At 36.3% G+C, this 22238-nt stretch overlaps 2 long non-coding RNA genes across 4 annotated transcripts; both read right to left on the bottom strand.

Moving 5' to 3' along the window:
- Positions 1-13868: 13868 nt before the first annotated feature.
- LOC122065820 lies at positions 13869-19130 on the bottom strand. Of its 2 annotated transcripts, XR_006136114.1 has the most exons (7): positions 18880-19130; positions 18446-18783; positions 17495-17618; positions 17143-17320; positions 14702-14763; positions 14457-14554; positions 13869-14131 (listed from the first exon to the last, which is right to left on the bottom strand). It is a non-coding gene; the product is annotated as an uncharacterized LOC122065820 (long non-coding RNA). The 2 variants fall into 2 exon arrangements; XR_006136113.1 differs by having other exon boundaries at positions 18446-19130.
- A 1-nt stretch (position 19131) lies between these two features.
- On the bottom strand, positions 19132-22230 carry LOC122065822. 2 transcript variants are annotated; one of them, XR_006136116.1, is made up of 8 exons: positions 21729-22230; positions 21461-21522; positions 21278-21337; positions 21071-21184; positions 20116-20174; positions 19871-20005; positions 19315-19782; positions 19132-19209 (listed from the first exon to the last, which is right to left on the bottom strand). It is a non-coding gene; the product is annotated as an uncharacterized LOC122065822 (long non-coding RNA). The 2 variants fall into 2 exon arrangements; XR_006136115.1 differs by having other exon boundaries at positions 21071-21167.
- Between the last annotated feature and the right edge of the window lie 8 nt (positions 22231-22238).

Here is a 22238-nt window from a genome sequence, read left to right as displayed (position 1 = left end):
TGCAAAAACTGCTAGGAAAACTTGCAAACTCCACCTTCGGCATAGCTATCAGCAGAAAGAGCAAGACACTATCCTAGCAGAATCTAAATCTATGCATGTCCATCGCATCATTTTCTAGATCATTGACAATATGATCAGGAAAATTCACAGAGAATTCAGAAATGCCTGACTTGGAAGCCTTCTTTGCCAAAAAAACAGCCACAGTGGCTTCAGTCTAGTTGAAAGGATATAGATAGGATGTCAACTACGGTTTATATTGTCATGTTTATCTGAGGTATCATATTATAAATTGTTCAGACTTTGTTTTGCTTTTGTTTTGAAGACCTAAATGCTGATATATATAAATATATATATATATATATATATTATAAATTTGTAATTCAATTTATATAATGTCAAAATATATATTTTGTTTTTATTATTTCCTTATAAATTTGAAGGAAGGGAGAAATTTTATGGTAATTAACTTCCTTTTCAAGTATTAATCAATTCTAGTCAATCATGACTAAGTATATATATGGATTGCCATGGTGTGTCTAGTACTATAGTGGTTAAAATGTTTAATATTTAAATAAAAAGGACAAAATTTCTCTTCAATGTCAAAATATGTTTTGGCCATTATTGCTTGCTATGCCTACAAACTCTTTCCTATTGGTGCTAGCTAATTTTTTACATTTATATCCTATGTGTGATCCACTCCTTTTAAAACTTTGGTTTCGGTACAAGTCGGTATGATTTCTATCATTTTTTTTTTTTTCATTTTTGGTGAAATTATGGATAAATAATTAGGTGAACTAAATTTTAAAAATGTTTCAATTAAGGTCCAAGAAAAAATGAAACTGGGTCTATCGGACTACAGTGGACTTAAACCTCAACTCCATGACCCAATCATATATCATATAGAGGTTAAAGGTACATTGTAAGCTATAAAAACCTATTGATTCCATGAACTAGTCTAAGATTGTGTAATGAAATACATAATGCATGCAATGGAGAAGGTCATGAATAATAAAATGTAATAGGATCGGGCAAAAGTAACAGGTTGACCTTAATCTCCATTAATCAGTAACTAATAGCAATGATTGGATCTATTAGGTTACATATGGTGGATCCACTCATGAAGGATGCAATGCCTACACAACAATGATCCACACTCTAAATGTTTTTGTTGGCTTTACAATATCAATACTTGATCCTCGGTTCTTAAATATAAGGGATGTAAATATTTTCACAAGTGCTGAGACACAGAATAGGAAAACAGTGGGCAGTGGAAATAAGTGAGAAGTTCAAGGAGAACTTCTTCCTTTTCAACGTATGGGTGGATTTGTTAAAAAAAGTGAAAAAAATCCTAGCATAATATAATTGGTACTTTTCTTAAGTAATTTTTTTCTAAAAATAAAATTTTTTTAAAAACCCTAAAAAAACTGTCTGAGAGGACTTGTAGGTGGGAAAATCCATCAAAAACTAAAGTAATCTTGTTTATTTATTTATTTTGGTAGAAAAGGCAAAGGTTGAAGAAGACCTGATACTTGCAACATTCTCAGCCTTTATTTGTTGCCACGAGTCTCACTCCTTGATGAAATTCTTGTAAATCCAAATGCATCACATTCTTAAACAATTTTTTTGAAAAATCATGAAGAACTAGGACATGTGGGTTAATTTGAGTTTATCAAAGTTGACTTAGCTTCTTCATTTACCCAAACAAAACATCCCGGTTGTAGCTCCACTGGTCCAAAGGCATTGTGTGTTAACAAAATTTCATTATTTCAAGTCTCCTACATGATATTAACCCACCCTCTAAATGTTACAAGATTATCATCACCTCTTTGGTAGATAGAGAGAGAAAAAAGAATTGTGACTTAGACTAGGGTTTAAGACTTACAAACACAAGATTGACTTTACAATGGATCCATGGAACTAATCGAATCAAAAGATTAGGGTAGGAGTCTGGTTGTGATCAAGAAAGGTTTTAGCCTTTTAGGCACCCCAGACCACCTGATTAAATCGACTTTTTATCTATTTTAAAATTATATATATTAAATGATACATAGGGCAAGAGATCGTTGTCTATTTGGATGCCTTTTGTGTACGCTCTCATTGGTTCTTGCATTGGTGCAGGGGCCACGATCAGGTACCTTTCTTTTTCTTAATAAATATTATCAAAATCAAATATACAACATGGCTTATAATACACAAAAAACAAAGCAAGAAAAATGACATGCTTTATCTACTTTCTAACTTAGTGACCTAGACTAGAGTAAAGTTTTTTCATTGCTTTACTATACATAATAGTATACAGGTTCTAGTGAGCATTATGAATGGTCTAAATAAAAGGATATTGGACTTAAGATGGATGGGTTGAGTACCTAACACCTTTCTGGCCTGTAACCTTGAGCTTACCTAGAGATCTGGATAGACCAAAGCCATTTATTGGACTTTATTCTCTCTCCCAAAATGGGGAGACATTTATGGGTTATATGTAGCACCTCGACTCCATTAACTTGCATTGTGCCATGTTAAGGAGGCTAAAGGTTATTAACTAGTCTAGTAATCTCTCCCTAGGCGATGTGGGACTAAAATTTGCACACACTCACATATCTCCCAAACCCCCTAGTACTTGTAATATTTTTGGGTGTCACAATCTTCCCCCTTTTCGGCACAACATTCTCGGTGTGGGCCCACACGCTAACAGGGTCTATTTTAATAATATTTGTAATGCCCTGACCCCATTAACTTGCATAGTGTTGTCCTCTTTGGACCATGGGTCTCAAGGCTTTAAAATACGTTGTACCATTTAAGGAGTCTAGAGGTTATTAATTAGCTCAGTAATCTTTCCTTAGGCGATGTGGGACTAAATTTTGCATACCCTTATCAATCCCCCAAACCCTCTAGTACTTGTCGTATTCTTGGTGGGGATACATCACCAATCTCCCAAGCGGGTTTGGTACTTGTTGTATTCTTGGGTGTTACATCCTAGATCCTTATCTAGGTGGTGATTCCTGACACCCCATTTTTCCTTTTTTAATGTGAGTGGGTATGGTCTAGGTTGGAAGACACCCCTAGATCGGATATTTATATAACTACATGCTGCACTTTACATTGATCATGATCTATTGTTTCATGAGAGGACAAAACATATCAAGATATATTGTCATCTCATATGGACAAAATTCAATTTGGTAGCATCATAACAGCTTATGTATCCTCCATGCTTCAAGTTCTGAATGCTCTCACCAAGGCCTTGGGCAAGACTAACTTTATAATTAGCAAGTTGGTTTGTGATCCCCACTTCCCAACTTGAGGGGGAGTATTGACTGGATCTTGTATTCTATATATTCTCTTTTCTATTTTTCTTCCTACTTATGTGTGCATTCCTTATCTCTAGCTGTTAGCTGGCTGTCGATATGGTTACATTCCATGAGGAACCAATTAGCTTAGATTAAGGAGAAGACTTTTCCATTTTCTTGTACATATACAATAAATTATCACCTTGATCCACTTTAATCAGCCAAACCTAAAGTTTCTATTAAATCAAATCAAAAGGCAGTTAAAGCTCCTCCATTTTTAGTGCATGGCTTCAGAATTCCATTTTATTTTCGAGTAGATTAGTTTCACTTCTTAAATAAAGAAATCCCTAATATTTATTGCTTTATTTATTTATTTATTGTAGAAAAACAACCCTAAAACGATGCAGAAAAGAATGAAAAAATAAGAACAAACAATGCACTTAGATGTACGAGGTTCAACAAGATTGCCTATGTTTAGTGAGATGAGATCCCTCTTCACTATCAATGGAGAATAAGGTTACAATGCTCGTCCTAACACCTCCTTTATATTTCCTACCATCCACTGGAATTTCAACCACTTTTACCATAGATGGAGTTAAAGACATCATATCTCCAACAATCTCTACCTAGCCTTGAATTCTATCGAGCCTCCTGTAAAGATAATCTATAGATGCCTTCATTTTGCATACCTCCATAGAGGTACAAACCTGTACCAATTTGGTGTGTCCCTCATCTTCAACAATGAGTAATATTAACCAAGTCCAAACAAGACTTGAACTTCTCTATAGTGACTAGCTTGGTAAGTATATCTACAAGATTGTTATCTACATAAATTTTCCTCAAATGAATATTACCTTTTGATACAAGCTCCATGAGCTTGTGAAACCTCACATTAATATGCTTTGTTATCGCAAAAAACACTTAATTCTTTGTAAAAGTATGGCACTCTAACTCTTACAATGTAATGTTGTAGCTCCTTGCTCTAATCATAACTCACAAACCAATCTAGCCAACCAGACTCATTCCTTGGCAACGTCAACCGCTGCAGTGTACTCTGCCCTTGTAGTTGACAATGCAACTCTAGACTAAAGCATCTCCCCCTATGGTATAGGTTTACTAACTAATGTAAATGCAAACACTATAGTAGACCTCCACCGGTTTAAACCACTGACATTCCTTCATCCCTGTCCATAATTAAGAAAGAAGGAGAAAAGACATGGTGGAATAAAAAAAAAGGAAAGGGTAAGAACCCATGGGAATTCCTTCATCCCTGTCCAAAAAGTTCTAAACTATCCACAAAGTCGACCCGATAAAGTCATTTTCCTTCGATTTCTAGAAGTTTGTAAATCATGCTCCTGAAACAACATTTTACCTCAATTTTTGGCCTAATATCCTTATCCAAAGATTGCTACCTTTAAGTAGACGGATGAATATGGGTTGTAGAGAAGGTGATGGGATGTTGTTAGTACCATAATCTGGAGATTCTATGAACCAGACGATTCACGGTCACTACACAAGGCAATTAAACAATCAGATGATAATGAACCTATATTAAAGGACTAATCATTGTACAGAAAGGTCTTGAAGATAGAATTCATACCAACATGAGTTGGTTGCAAGAAAAATTTGTCAGCTTGACCGATAATGAGGAGTTTGTATTATGAATTGATTGTTTCTAACTAAAGTCAGCTGACTAATTGTGACATCTTACGGTCAACTGATAGATTGTGACTTCTTACGGTCAGTTACCGATTCTGACTTTTTGATCAACTTGACCAATTGTCTATCAACATAATTCATACAATGTGGTTTAGTTCCAAGAAAATTACAAATATATGGCTTAAGTGGTTAAGACATTTACAACCAATTAAGGGACTGTAATTCCAATAACTATCCCAGTAAGGATATAACACATAGGTTCCTACAGTTACAAAACTACAAAAGAGTAGGATCTTAGGATCTTTCAAATAAAGCAATAAAAGGGACTATGGTGGAAGGAAAAAAAAAAATTCTTATAGATCAAACAACAACTCAATGCATCCAACAACTCAATGCATCATTTATCTTTTCCTTTTTAAGTAGACTAGTTTAAGTCTTTATCTTTTCCTTATTTGTCTTTATGTTTCCTTAGAAGATTAGTCTTTTCTTTGTATTTTCTTAACATATTAGTCTGTTTCTTACCCAAGACCATGACGGCCCGTGCTTCTTCATGATTGTCTCAAAGACCATGGCGGCCCATGTTTCGTCATGGTTTTCTCAGTTTATATTCATAGCAGTCCTTTGCTCTGCTATGATTGATGTAATGGATTGTGTTCTTCCTGAATCAATTTTAATGGATGAAGTTCCTTTTTTTTTCTATTTCTATGAGTTTTCTTTCAATTTTAAGTCATTGGAGCAATCGAGGCATGGAAAGACCTCACTTTCTCCTTGGTTCGAAGTCAGTAAGTATTCTATGATTGTTCTCTCGAGTTTGTACAACTCTGGCATGCCTGCACATCTCATTATTCTGCAGTGTATTTCGTTCCAACAAATGTGTCATGACATGAGTAACCATTGGAACAGTTTTTCTTTCGTGAGGGTCAAAATGGGTGTCTATGTCTAACTAACCAAGCTATGTAGACATCTATTTTTGTGAATCCACTTTTTGCGGATCAGGCTCCTCTATGGCGCTAGAAGATTGTAGCACACATTCAACGATTAGGAACGCTCAGACATCCAGCCCAAGGCGTTCAAGCGCAACCCAAGGCATTCTTGATCATTGGATGTGCACTTCCTAGTCATTGGATGTGTGCTACAGGACGTGTAGCGCTACAAAGGATCTCAATCCAATTTTTTCCAATCTTTCTTAGACTTGTAAAAATTGCTTATAACTACGTAGTCTCTGGAAAGGTAGCAAGAATTTCTCCATAGCCATTGGGTATGGGACATGGTTTAAAAAAACAAGCAAATGCTAGTCTACTACAATGAAATAAATAGAGGCGATTTTAATTATCAAAATTTAATAGACCACCCACACTTGATAGGAGATTAATAGGAGACCTTGAGGATCAGTCAAATCACATCCTCCTTTTTAATGGAGAGAACATAACTCATTATGTTGTACCGATACAGTCATGCAACTACCAAATTTTTTTCATAAGTTAGGCTGTAGACATCGAATTTTGTCACCCCCCGGCAATGATGAAAATATGAAGAATTACATGTTGGATATTTTAGACTTGGAGAATTTTTAAGCTTAGAGTAGAAAATGATCATTTTTCCCCTATAAACTTTTAAGAGAAAATGTTTTCAAAAATTAGAATTTGATGTTGTGGATTATTGTTGTTTGTCCCCTCAAGTCAGACATTACACTTTGATGCGAGAACTATGTGAATCGACGCTCGATTCTCTCTTTCATTATATGATCCGGGTCCCTACTTTATGCATATTTTCGTAATGGTTCCCGGTCAAGACTACAATCTTGTCTCACATCATTGGATAGTGCTTGGACTGAGCTTTCTAACGACATATTACACGTCGAATTCTGACTAACGGTTTGAAAGATATGACCCCCGAAAGTTGACTCCAAAGTTTGGTATCAGATTCCATTCCGAGCAACCAAGGAGTGCCATATGGCGCCCAAACCCCTTTGTCCAAAAGCAAGCCTTTTTGGACAATTCTCTCTAGTTTTTTAGTCCCACATCGGAAATAAGAGAGAATTGTCTCAAATCCCAAGGCTATAAGTATAGCCCTTCCTCTCTTCCAAAATGAAGGAGAAAAAAAATGAGAATTTGGGAAAGAGGATGGCCCCATCAAGGTTTTGGCTAACTTCTTCCCTCTAAAATCAAATATTCTCCAAGTCTAAAAGTTTAACATATTAATCTTCCTTGAGCCCGGAGATCTAGTCTGGTTTGGTTCGATTTGGGGCTTAAAGCACAAGGGTTATCTCCCCTTGTTTCTTGATTAAAGCCGGGTTTAAAGTATTTTTCTTCTCCCAATTGCAATTTAGAACAAATTTATCTGATTTAATAGATTAGGTTTAATTAGTTTCAATTCGGTTTAATGTGATTTATTAGATATAAATTGGTTTATTCCGATTCAATTAGGTGTATTTAGGTTTAATTAGCTTTAATTTGGTTTAGCATGGTTTATTAAACGTGAATTAGTTGATTCCGGTTTAATTGGGTTTATTTTGTTTTAATTGGGTTCAACATAGTTTGATTTGGGTCGTTGGGTCCAACCGTTGATTTTTGCTAATCCGTTTTTTTTTTTTTTTTTTTTTTTATTTGGTTTGTTTTATATTACTATTATATCTTGGTTTAATGAATCAATTGTATTTGTGGTTTAATATATTTACATTACTAGGTTCGATTTGATTTATTTTCTTTTTATTGCTTTTTTTTTTATCCTTAGATTAGGATCTCAAAGCCCTAATCTCTTCTCCCATCTCTTCTTCTCCTTATCTTCTTTCCTTGTCGCCATTGGAACCCTTAAACAACAGCCACCGAACCTCCTTCACTTCTTCTTCTTCTTCCACAACTGAAACCTGCAGCACCACTTTTTCTTCTTCTTCTTCTTCTCCTTTTCCCTTTCTTTTTTTCTTCCTGCTGCTGCAACCCTTAAACAACAGCAGCCGACCCTCTCTTCTTCCTTTCCTTCTTCTTCTTCCCTGTAGCAAAAAACCAGTCCCACCTTCACCTCCTCCTTTCTTTCCTTCCTCCAAAATCTGCAGCAACCGAACCCACTTCCCCCAGATCTTCTTCCTTTCCTTCTTCTTCTTCCCTGTAGCAGAAAACCAGTCCCACCTTCATCTTCTTTTTCTTCTTCTCATCTTCTCCTTCCTTTCTTTCTCCTTGATCGAACCTGCAACTCAGTCCCTTCTCCTTCTTCTTCTTCTTTTTCTTCTTCTTCTTCTTCTCTTATTTTCTCTTTTACCATGGCCGAACCCTCTCCACTCCCTTCTCCTTCCTTTCTTTTTCCTTAACCGAACCTGCAACTCACCTTTCTCCTCCTTTCTTCTTCTTCTTCTTCTTCTTCTTCTTCTTCCCTGCTGCTGCAACTAATAACCTGCAACTCACCTTTCTTCTTCTTCTTCTTCTATAGTCCATGTTTGTAATGCCTTTCTTCTTCTTCTTCTTCTATAGTCCATGTTTGTAATGCCCACAACTTGTTATTTCATTTATGTTTTCTATGTGGAATCTTCCCCTCCCTTTTTTTTATCCATTTTGGTTTGATTTCAGGTCTGTAATGTATCTAGTCCTAGAACTTAGGGTTGGGATTCCCCTAATTTTAAAATTTAAAATCAAATGATTTCATTTATTTCCCTCTAAATAATGTATGGGACGTAGTCTAGGGCGTATGTTAGCAAGGGCGTGGCTGACCCCCCCCTCAAACCGGCTCGTAGCATTAGGTGCATATTGGGGATCTTGGTTTTCCTACTATCTCATATCTTTTGTACTCCAACCCTCACTCGCATTAATATAGTACTAATCTAGATTGATTAAAGTAACGTAGTTAACCTAATTAGTCATTTCAATTGTTGTTTATTCAATTGTGGTTTGTTAATTTAGTTTTTTTTTAATCACTGCATTTGGTTTCTTCATTCAATTCAATTTATTAAACTTGTGTAATTACCAATCTTTTCCCCTCTAGTGGTTTGTTTATTTTAATCAATCACCTAATTAGTTATTTAATGTAGGGTAATTAACTAGATTAATTAGTTAAAAGATTCTCTTCTCATTAGCTTAACTAGGGTTTTGAAAAATGTTTAACTCATCTTATATTAGCTTAAGGTAAACATAATTAGTGCAATTAGGTTTCATAATTAATTTAATTAAACTTTAGGTTTAGTTTAATCCTCCTATACTAAATTAGGTAGATTAGTAAAATGCATTCATTTAATGTAATTAATCCATTTCATTTTTTTTTATAAATTAATTAGGTCTCATTTAATTTATAAATCTTTTTACCAATTAGATTAAGTAGGATTGCAATAATTTATTTCACAAATTATTAGGGATTATGAATAATCATTTTAATTAATTCAATTTTGGATTTCATAAATTCATTAATCATCCATCTAGGTCAGGCTCAATTAATCGAATTAGTTTAATTTAGGGTTTCACAAGTTGCTAAACTAATCCTAGGTTTAGTCTTATTTCATTAGCTTAATCTAAGACTCATAATACATCAATTAAATCATTTAGGGTTTTTAATTTTAATTAGCGTAATCATTTCATTATTTGCATCATAACCTAGCTAGCATAATTTAGATACTTGGTTTAGGGTTTTCACATGCCATGCTTAGATACCTAGTTTAGGGTTTTCAGTGAACTAGATTTAGGACTAGTTAGTAGGGTACAAACAAACTTTGGTCAAACAAAAGGAGACTGGCCTTAGGGCCGGGCAGACTGGGTGCTTAACACCTTCCCAGTCTGTCACTTGACACTTGTCCAGAATCTTGGGGCAAACCAGCCTTATCCATCAGAGTCATTAGTCTCTCTCCCTTGGTTGGGGGAGACATTTATGGGTCCTAGACCCTTTCTAGGTGGTGACTCCCTTTTACCCATAACGTGTGTCCCCCCCTTTGGCATTTGATGACCAGGGGATACTATCTCATCTCATTAGGGTCGAACCCTAGCGTGTGTACACGCGCTATGCGCCATATCGTGAACCCAACGGAGGTCCATGATACCTACATAGGCATCCTTTCCAACTCCCAAGGCCCGTATATCACTCTTATTTCATAATGTAAGGAGGAAGAAGAAGTTTGTGAGATAAGCCACTAAGATACAAGTATGATATTTGCCAAAATATATATAGATATATATATATATATAGATATGATGTAAAGAGTAGCTTAGGAGTAAAGTTTGTGGGAGTAAGACTTACTCATCACTTGCTTCCCCCTTGAGAGTCCATCCCTTTAAATCCCCCGCCTCTTTCAAGGCATTTTTCCAACTCTTTACAGTAGCAGGCTCATACTCGGTCTGGTGTTTCTGAAATGGTTCCTCAAAACTTCCGGTCTGATTTCGAACATCTTGTGGCTCAACATCAATGAATACTGGTAGAATGATTTGGCATTTAGATAAACGGCACTCCCATATCTCAACAAGTTCCAAGAGGCAAAATTTGCTATCTGCATAATGTTTAGAGAAGACATGAATCGAGATTTTGGATCCTCGAATTGCTTTCAAAAGCGACGAGCGAATCTCATCTCCTTCCCAGAGTGATCTGTTAGCTACGAAGGCATTGATTCCATATTTCCATAGAGCTTCGTCAAGCAGCGAAACAAAGTTATTGTGAGTATCAATACCTCTGAAATTGATAAACACATCATAAGAAGAAGGCCGGCAGGAGGAGGCAGATGAAATAGTAATAGCCTGTGACGAAGCCATGAACTTGCAATCGCAAAGATGTTTGGTCTTTTCTTGGTAGAACTCTCCTTTTCTTTTAATCTTGTTAGGCTTGAGAAGCACTCCTCTTAGGTATACTCTTTCCTACCTCAATTATTTCCTTATAAAAAGGGTCAATGTAACCAGTTAGGTTTTTTTATGACCTCTTTCCAATGTGAGGGAATCTGTCTATTTCCTTGTAATATGGAACAAATTATTCCTTCCACATGGTCTTGCTATTCAGGTTCGCAGAAAAAAAAAAAATTCCTGTAATAGGTGTAGGTGGATTTGACTTTTGGGAGGCAAGCAATTGAAGAATTTGGATCCTTTCCAACGTGGGGTGCTGAGGGTGTCCAATGATGCCTGATCTTTATTCTCGAAGCTATGGTAAGTTGAAATGAACTCGAGAACTTGGAGTCCACTTGTTTAAAAATATTCACATCCCAAGGAATCTGTAGTTAGCCATGTGATCGACATTATGTTGATCAATTGGATTTTTCCTTCACTAAGAAACTCTCAATTTTTTTATACATTCTTTAAACCGTGATTTGTTTTTGGTCAACTCTGAAACCTAAAATGCGAACTTAGAGTCCACTAGTAAAAAAATATTCACATCTAATGTAATCTCTTAGCCATGTGACCGATATTTAAACCATGATTTGATTGATATAAAATGACTTAAAATCAGATCAGACATTAAGCCCGTTTTAAATAGTTTCTCATTTCTAATCCATTACGATTTTTTTAAACATTTACTTCGTTAAGATGCCCTGTTCATTAGATGCCAAATTTCAGTATCCAGCTCCATAAAACCAAAAAAAAAATTAAAGCCTTCCCGAAAATCACAGATCGTGGAAGCATATGGTTCCATGGTTCTGAAAACGGAACAAAACGGTTAGTATCAATTGGATCGAGATGGTTTGGCCTTGATCGGTCTTTGATCTTGATTTTTTGGATCTTGTTCCATAATTACAGTTCAAAGGTTATAAAAAAAAATTAATAATAATAATAATAAATAAATAAAATAGTAGATCTATTAGACATAGTCCAATATAATCCGTTCCAAAATGATATCCGCTTTGACCGATTCCATTACTGTTCTAGAGTTTTAGAACCTTGCGTGGTTTCACCATGATTATGAGACTTTTGGAAAATATGGGAAAATAGTGTAAGGGGCATGGTTTCAAGTATCGGTATGGTATCAGCTGTATTGGATCAGTATCGGCTAAGATCGATCCCCGATCCCCGATCCTTAACCAATCCAGATCAGTTCAGAGATAAAATAGTAAAAAAATAATACTTTTTATAAAAGGTAGGGGCAAAATTGATCGATACCCAGTGATCTGATCTAATCCGGATCGGTATCAGATCGGTATTGACCTGCCACCAATACCGATACGCCCCTTAAATCCTTGGTAAGAGGCCAACATTTTACTGCTACTATGTTATCTAGGGCCAATTCCCACTTAGGTAGATTTACTTTAGTGAAATACTAGAGAAAACCAAAGACCCTTGAAAACAGGAATGAAAGCTAAGAAATGAGTTGTATGGCATGTACCTCTATGGAGAGGAGCCATACACTTCCTGGGCCAATTATTATCCTAGTAACCCGATATTCCTGGAAAACCCAATAGGAGCAGCTTGGTGTCAATCCCAAAATCGCATTGATTTGATTGATCGGGCTTGATCGCTTAAGGATTGGTCCGATTTGTACCAATTATTAAACATGTTGGGCTCAAGCCTAGTTTATAAATAGATAGTACACAGTACAAGGGGTAAGCCTAACGGGCACCCGATTGGCCTGTTTACAAGCCTGACTTGACCTGACATGCTTAGTGTCCGACCGTTTATATGTATATTTTGATTTTTTTTTTTGGATAAAATAAGGTTTTTATTGATATTTTTATCAATTATTCAATGTGATTAAGTGTAATATCTTTTTTAAATTGTTGATCATTTAAGAAAGTATATTAAAATATATTAAATATATGACAATTAAAGACCGTTTAAGAACCGTTTGATGTTTTATTGGTACATTACCCCGTTTAAGGCCTGTTTATAGTCCAATTAGTCCCATCAGAAGATCGGCTAAAGTCTGAAAACCGGCCGAGACTGACTCATTCCTTAAATAAGTCACGGTTCAAGGGTATTGACCCACTAGGCCTGCGATAACAGACCGATTGACACCCCTCATTAAATGTACCACTTTTATATTACATGGCTGTTTGATCATATAGAAATCTTATAATTTCTACTGTGATGGGGAAAGTTAATAAGGAGAATGAAATTCTCTCAAAGAGGAAATGGTTTTATTGTTGGACTTGGACCAAAGTAAGTTTAGTTTGGTGAGATTCTTCCAAAAGTTTAGTAGGAAACGTTAGACAGAGTCAGCAGGTTGCCTTCCAAGTTTTTACCTAAACAAATGGAAGGTAGGGTATTCTGATTTCCTGCTTCTAATTTTTATTACTTAATAATTGTCAATGAGTTCTTCGTATTTACCTTGTTGAACTCACAAAAGGGATCAATACTAAGGTGTTTAAGTTTAGTCCACTGAGCCCAGATCCGCCCAAGGCCACTTGAAAATTTCAATGCTTTGGTTGGGCTTTTCAGTCTGAGGGCAGGACCATGTTTGGGATTTCACTGCTGGTGAGATAGAGTTAGTCCTCCTTCGAATGTGGCCCAATTCTATCCCATAAGTTTATGACAAAAGGTTTTGTGCACGGTCATGATTATTGTATGGTTAATTAAATTTTTTACCTTAATTTATTTATTTTCCTATTAGTGCACACATTTTTCCTTTCAATGTAATTAACTAAAATCATGTCATTTCACATCTTAGGAAAAAATAAATAAATAATTATTATTTCACATATGTATTCGAAAACGTGTGAGACAACAATAACTCTTTTATTTTTTTAGGAAATATCACTCCCCTCCTTTGTATGTAGTCATAATATCAAGTTCCCCTTAGTCCCCTTAGTTAGTTTGAAAAATCTCACTCCCCTCCCCCTAATCTGAAATATTCTTTCTCTTTGAGGTTCAGTATAAAAATTAAAAAAAAGGATGTAATGACCTAATGTGAGAGGTGGGTGAAAGTAGATGGTGGTCTACAGTAAAAAATAGAAAATAACATTTGAACAAATCCATTGCAATAATTTAAGGCCTCTTAATAAGGCAGAGTTCAAGCAAGAAGCATCCAAGACTGGGATACCAAAGGCATTGGTGCATTCCAGCAAGGCCTTCATCTTCTGTTTTGAGGATCAGAAGGTGATCATCCTCAAATCTGATCAGTTGGGATCAGCTAAGTAGATGAATTTACAGTACCTTGCCTCAAAGCTTCTCATTTCAGAACCCACAGCAAACCACACATACTCCACTAATGAGCCTTGATTGGATTAACTATCATCAGAATGGGAATCTCTTAAAAGGGAAAGCAACAGTTTGGGCTCTCTTCATCTCCTTGCTTTTCACCTACAAAACAAAAATGCTAATAATAGGCTATTCCGAGCTGGTTTATCATTGCAATTAGGAAGGAAAGAGTTTCAATTTCTAAATCTCAGTTTATTCTTCTATATCTCTGGGTAATTGCTCCAGTTAGTGGCACCACTTCAACATTAAAAAATAAAGCGATAAGAAATGAATGTTCTTCTTCATCCTGCAGCAATGTTTACGACAGTAACAGAAGTTTATACCGCAATTTGTACATCATTAGTTGGATTAGTTTTTGAAGGGCCAATAAACAGAACAAATATAAGTGTCACATATTCAGTTACAACATACTAATGCCCCATTTCACCTGGATCAGTTAGCCACACCAGTGGTAGCATATCTAAGTCAGGCTATGACTTGCCCTGCAAATCACTGGCCCCTACCATACCAGCATTAGCAAAGTCCCTGTCACAAAAAATCATGTACGCTATAAACCACACATGCTCAAAACTGACATAGACCTAAGACTCAATTGAATGATCCTTCAAATAAAAATAATCTAAACTGGAAAATAACTAACAACTAAAGTAGAATAGGATATTTAAAATTCACCTCTGACACAGTTCTTATCTCATTCATGTCCAAGTAATCACTAAAGATGCAGTCATGCTTTACTGCAAAGAGATCAAAGATAATCAATATTAATCACCAATTAGAACTTTTATGACCCATTAAATCCTTAGTCGTATAAAGTTTTATCTACAGCTATCAATGGGTCAGGTTGGACTGAGTTTTTTAGGTCTCTTAGCTCAACCCAAGCCCAGCTCAACCCTAGGTCGGGTTGGGATAACTCAACCCAGGCCCAACCCTATCAGGTTTAAACCAACCCAACCCGGCCCAACCCAGCCTTGATGGACCCTGAGTGGGCCGAGTTTAATCCAATCCAGTCCAACCCAAAACTATTGGTTACTTGGTTGCTTGATCTTGAAGCATTGTAGAGGCCAAAGACCAAAATTTTCGTATATGTGTAGATTGTGGAAAACGAAAGACCTTTTTTTATAACTACCCATTAACAATTATTAGCATATTTATATCATTATATACTTAATACATATGGTTGGATTGGATTGGGTCGAGTTGAGTCGTATTGGGTTGGGTTGGGTTGAGACCCCAACCCAGGCCCAACCCAACCCTGCCTCGGGCCTGAAAATCTCAACCCTAACCCACCCTATGGGCTGAAATCTCAGCCCAAGCCTTGTTCAGGCTCAGGGCGAGCTAGGGCTGGTTTGGGTTGACCGAGCTTTTTTGGCAGCACTAGTTTTATCCACTCTATAATTTCAGAAATTTTTGGTTGCAAAGACCGACCTGTAATGTTATAGCCATTTAAATTTTTCATTTACACTCATCAAGACCATGAACCCAATTAATATAACGATTGGCTGCATCTAAATATCGAAATCCATTGTTCAAGACCATAAACCCAATAAATATAACAGTTGGCTACATCAAGGTACTCATGAATACGGGCAAGGCAGGGCAGGGCAGGGTGAACACTTCATCAAGGAATGAAGAGATGTTCGGATGTGTTTGGTATGTATTCCCATTTTATATTCTTGACTAAGAATGAGAATACTGTTTGGACACACATTTAGCCAAAGTGCATTCTTATTTTGAGAATGCACGTCAGCATTTCATCGAACAACTCGTAGGCAACCTGAGGACTCTGCTGCAAGAGTAGAAGAACTTGATGAAGACAACAGAGGTTGGAGATTGGAGGAGATATTTCCTACAAGGTACCAAATCTGAGACAGTAAGAGGATCTTTGCTGACAGCTGACTGCTCTCTCTCTCTCTCTGGCCTTTCAAGGGTTCTCATGAAAGGGACAACTGAGAAAAATGGAAGTATGGAAGAGATTCGTCCACCAGTTTAGGTAAGTTTCCCACTGTCGGCAGTATTTGAAGGGGAAATTTTCAAGGGACCCCATAATCCGACCGCATGGTAAGTAGAAACTTCCCTAAAACCATTGATTAGAAGAGGAGGGGAAAAAAAAGACTGGAGATCGGTATGGCAGAGTCTGAACGGGTGGAAGGCGCAGGTTATTTTGCCATCCGACTTCACATTGGGTGGCGACAGTAGTAGCTATTGAGAGGTTGCAATGATGAAAAGCAATCTAAACTCAAAACTCGTTCCATTGTAGATGCGAGAACTTTGAAGTTTACCTTCACATCCATTAAAAAAAAAAGGTTTAATGGAGGGCGCCCATAGGCACTAGGCTATTGGATACAAAAAGGAAGAAACGATAATGAAGATGTCGTACTTGAAACTGAAAAAAATGAGAACGAGGAATGGGCTATTAGACCTGTTCCAAAATGAGACGCATTCTCCAGTGCGTTCTAGGATCCTAGAACAAGAACGCATGCCAAACGATATGTTTGTCGTTCAAGAACGTGTTTTTGACATGGAATGCGTTCTGAGAACACATATCAAACAAACCCGAAGTGTTCATGACTGAGATGGGTACATAGTATCACCTCTTGTATTGCTATGTGGCAAGTGATGTAAGTGTTTTCACCAGATATGAGTGAAGTTTAAACCAACCCTAATGGTGAAGAATATGGAATCATTTAATACTTAAGGCTCCGTTTGCTTACAAGAGGAATTTAAAGGGAAAAGAAGTGAAATTTTCACACTTAAAAAATAAATATTTATAATCATTACCCCATGTGATTCAATGTGATTATATAAACTACTTGATTTTTTAAACCATAATTGGTAATAATACATTTTACATGTAATTTTTAATTTACATATTATAGCAAGGGATTTTGGATGTAAAGTAAAGTGAAATTTTATAACCAAATATGAAATGATTTGAAATAATGATATAGTCATATGGGGTAATGATTACATATATATATATATATATATATTTTTTTTTTTTTTAAGTATAAAAATTTCAATTTCCTTCCTTTTAATTCCCCTCACAACCAAACATAACCTAAAGGAAAGAAGAAAGAGATTTTGAATCTTATGGTAGGGAAAAAGAACAAGACCTTTGTGATGTCCAAGATTGGTGTGTTTGCATTGACTGCCTGTGCAGTTATTCCCCTCATGACATGAATCCTGAACTTCAAACCCATGGCATGAACTTAGTTGGCTACTTCAGAAAACCCTTTACCACCCTTAGAAGGAGGTCATCTGTCTGGATCAGGGATCACCCTCCCCAATCATCTATCAAACCATACCAGATGAAATCAAACACAACATACAACAAAATAGGGAGAAAAGAAGAACAAAGATGGAGTGATATAACAACTGTTTCAATTATTACTTTACCATGTGATTGATAAAGTAAGAGAGAAGAAGAAAAAAGATGGTAGGTGTTATTAATTTGAAGTCTCTAACCTTATATCCATGTGCAAGTAAACCGTAAGAGATGATATTCTTTTTTTCTTAGGAACTCCTCTTCTGATATGATCCAAGAAAAGGAGTCATATGAGCTCCAGCCTCTTGGCCCGCAGGCAATTCCCTGTAATGAAGAAAGAACCAAAAAATAAAAACAGTAATTCTATCATTTGAAATGGATTATATCTTCACGTAATTTTATTTTGGGATAAAAGCGTGCCCAAACTCTCTCTCTCTCTCTCTCTCTCTCTCTCTCTCTCTCTCTCTCCTCGGTGGAAAAGACCCCCTACCCTCTTGTGTCCAGCCCTGCATGCATAATTGGCGCATGCCGCTAGTTTACTGAAGGCTAGCAGCATGCCTAACCCTTTCCCTCTTATATTTTTTATAAAACCATGAATGAGTGCCTTGGGAAAAAAAATCAATGTATCACTTAATACCCTTTAGAAACTAAATTAAAATTTAAATAATTTCATGAAACTGTACTCTTAAGCTATCATGTTCATTTCTCGACAGACAAGGTCATGAAGGTGAGAAGGTAATAATATGGGTTGAAATCGTCTGCAATTCCGATCACATATAATTCCGTGAAATACCACCTTCACGGGGTGACACGTGTATTGATACCAATACAATGGTCCAGATCTGATACAATTAATAAAACCTTAAATCAGTGAAGAAGCATTTAAATCAGATCTAGACCATTGCATTGGTATCAATACACGTGTCATCCCTTGAAGGTGGTATTTCATGGAATTGTACGAAATCGAAATTGTAGACGATTTTTTTCCCAATAAAATGCATTATTCAAATTACTGATGTATTTTTCAGCAGTAACTTTTACTGTTTTTTATTTGCCAGGAAAAGGTAGGGTCAAATCCTTTCTGAACCCTTTAAAGTTAGGTAAAGAACCAACCCAGAAATCTTTTTAGAGGGTAAGTCTGAGGTCATTACCTGACTTCAGTGCAAGTGTTGGCATCCCCAAACAATTTTCACCTCTTCTGGAAGATTGTTGCATCCTCTATACATATGAAGAAGTTGTAATAAATAAAATCTATTCTTCTATTTTGTCTCAGCTTCTTCACCGTCAAAGGGGAATCCTCCCAGACAATCATTATCATCATTTGCTGGCTGGTTAACCTTACTGCGCCTCAATATCTCGCCCTCTTCAACCATTACATCAGAAACAGAATTGAATCTTAAACGACTCCGGAGTGTTTGTTGCTTGTTGGGCCAATAATTTAATGTTATTTCTCCACCATCATCGTTGACGTATGGCCACTTAAAGAAATCTGGTACCATCAAGTCACCCGAATTAGACTTTTTCTGGTCAGGTTCTCTGTTCTTGAACAAGATCTCACAGAATTTCACAGTGGCTTGGTATGTACCAATATCTAAAATTTCAACGGCATCCTTCTCTTGCAACGGAATCCCAAACCAGTCAAAGCCCTTACCCCCTGAAAATAAGGGTTGTATTTCAATGTGGATAACGCACTAGACCGACAGTGTTCCTCCTCCCGTAATTTATATATGAGTTGATCGGTTCAAGAGCAAATCAGAATCAAATCATGTCAATGTGATTAACATTATTTCAGATTATAAAAGCAACAACAGGAAACAAGTAGCAATTGCAACAGGGACTCACTTTCTGCAACCTCCTCCTAATTGGATGGCGTGGTCTTCATGATCGAAATAGCATTTGCCACTCATTGACTAAGCTGATCACAGAAACAAACATATAAAAAGTTAGAATTTCTTTTTCTTCTCAGGGTGACCTGAACAAATTAGAAGGATGTATTAAAAGCTAAGTAGGTTCAAATGACCTGCTTGTGCTTGGCATGGACATATCGCCAGAAAATAAAACCCCCATAACCATTGTGAGTGAAAAAGTTGAACTCGGGCAACATAAGAGAAGGACTAGCTAGGTGGAAGAGAACGAGGCCTCATCACACAATGTCCATGCTGAAACAGTAGCAGAAACAATCCTCAAACAATTTTTCATGGCCACAAAGCAATTGCATTATCTGACCCAATGATCCCTCACTCCGGAATCAACAGCTGTCTAGAAGAAATGTCTCCAGAGACTTCATCTTCGATGTCTGTTTCTTGCTGGTTGGGTCAATAATTTAATGTCACTACACCATCATCGTAAACCTATGACCAATTGAAGTAATTTGCTACTATCAAGGCACTTGAATTCTGATCCAATATGGTCTCATCCTTCAGGCTTTTAGATTGTTTGGCGTGAACCTTTTTCCACTTTGAACTTTTGAGCCGGAGATGTAAGGAAACTGAAATTACAACACAGTTATTCCATTCTGAATTTCCTACTAAATTCTATTGGAAAGAACTAATAAGATCAAAAGGTGGATATTGTACCTCCATATTGTTTGTGCTAAAAGAATTTATTTCCAATAATATAGGCTTTGTGATGAGATTGTATGTGTTCATATCAATTTCCCTTGCATCACCCCCAAACTTGAGAGGTGATTTGGCCATAGACCATAGAGTCATCTGTACCAAAGAAAATTTAGTCACCTCCCCCCAAGAAAAACAGAATTCTACAACGCCCACAACTTGAAAGGATGTCAGGAATTAGGTCATTACAGATCTCACCCACATACCTGAGTTCTTTGCTCATCTAAATTGAGATTGGATGGTCTATGTGGCCCTTCTTTGGCACCTAGTATAAAAAAAAAATATCCATATTAATTGAATTTTAGCTTTTGTTTCATCAAGGTATCTACCTTGAAAACTCAATTATGAAAAATTTCAAGCTAAACCCGAATATTAAGTGCCTTTTTTTTTGGAAAAATATTAGTAAATTAGAAAGAAAAGGGAAGAGATAGAAATAAGATAGTTCAATATATCTTTAAGATGGTTCCAATTTCACTTCAAGAGAAAATAACCAGGAAAGCAGTAATAATAATTTGGTTCTATGGTCGTGGACTATTAGTCTCTTATCTTCAGACCTTGGCCAGAACTTTGTTTTTGAAAACAAAAGATTGACAAGAGAGTTTTTCTTAAGATTCATTTTGATTGTGTCCTTTGTTTACATTTTGTAGTTATATGCCCTTTTCTCATCTTCTTTAACAGGGAAAGACAGTTAATCTTACTCAGCAGATCAGCATTCAATGAAAACTTGTCGAAAGATATATTTATCCTATATATTGGATAGCGTTCAAATCCAACTATTGTGGAGTGTTCAGGGTAACTATGTGATGGTTTGAATTGGAGAGTGGAAACAATATAAATAATAAGGCATATCAGACTAGTCTCAAAAAATTTGTTTATGCATAATTGAGAAAGCAAGGGAGATGGAAGAGGTAAAAGAGTTCAGTGCTATGGTTTTGGCCTGAAACATGAGTTATTTGCTTGTCCAACCTCTGATCTTCTCATAATGAAGAAGAAAATGAATTATGCCCCATGGACATAAGTCAAAAGGCCAAGCTACTTAAATCTGTTTATATGTGTGTTTACTTTGATTCTTCCCACTTCTCTTTTTGTTTGGCTTTCGTTAATTGTGAGTGATTGTAAATCTCAGAAGTTATAAGCTAAAGCTTTATACCCAAGTCTCACCTGGATCAGTAACCGGCCCAGTGGTAGCATATCTAAGTCAGGCCATGACTTCCCCTGCAAACCACTGGCTCCTATCATGCCACCATTAGCAAAGTCCCTGTTACAAAAGTTCACCTGTGCATTGGAAAGCTCACAAGCACAGAACTAATATATGGACCTAAGACTACTGAATGATCAATACAAAAATATTTGAAGAACACAGTTTACCTTGATACACTGAAATGTCCCGCTACATCTTCCCACTTATCCCAATCATCTGCAGTTATCCTATACATATTCATGAAATTATTTACATTCTTGGCCATGCTCCCTCAAGCTCCCTCAAGATCTGCAATTAATAAACTGGCACAGAACTAACAAGTTCAGTAGAATAGGATTGTTAGAATTCACCTCTGACACAGTTCTTATCTCATCTACATCCAAGTCATCACCAAAAATGGAGTCATGCTTTACTGCAAAGAGATAAAAAAAATCAATATTAGTCACCAATTAGAATTTTTATTGGCCCCTTATAACCTTTAGATGTAAAAAGCTTTTTTTTCTACTCAATAGTTTCAGAAACTATTGTTGTAAACTTTTGCCCTTTAATTTTTTTTCATTTACACTGATCAAGATCATTAAGACAAAGACTTGTCAAATGGATGCAATTAAATTTTACCAAAATCCATGCCCCATTCCGCATACTGGTGATATAGTGACCTCAAAATGGCTTTTCCAGCTCCTGAATTGGTATCTACAAGCGTGAAACACTGTGACATCCAAGAACAAGCCCTGTCTCCACGTCCTATATCATGAGCAGTAAATTGTTTACCAGACTCATCGTAAGGACCTCCCTAACAGGAGCACATGCAAATGAAGGTCCAAACAGTTAGTTCCAATTGAGTTCTAGAATCAAAATGCCAAGTTCATTAATTAGTTGAATCTTCCCTTCCCTTTTTGTGTGTTCAAGAAATAATGGCTTATCCTATTGCAACTAACTACTGAAGCACCATATGATTAGTTAACCTTGTTACCTATTGATGTTTGAATAATTGGATCCTTATAAACTTTGAAGCCATTCTTTTTCTTTCACAGTTTCAGAATGAATTTCTTTTACTAGTTTGGGACTTCTCTTTGGTCTTTATTTTACTCCACATTGCAAGTGGAAGATAAATTTAATAAGACTTTA

The sequence above is a fragment of the Macadamia integrifolia genome, unplaced genomic scaffold (genome assembly GCF_013358625.1).
Source record: "Macadamia integrifolia cultivar HAES 741 unplaced genomic scaffold, SCU_Mint_v3 scaffold2127, whole genome shotgun sequence".
NCBI lineage: Eukaryota > Viridiplantae > Streptophyta > Magnoliopsida > Proteales > Proteaceae > Macadamia > Macadamia integrifolia.
This window is presented reverse-complemented; position numbering and strand designations above follow the sequence as displayed.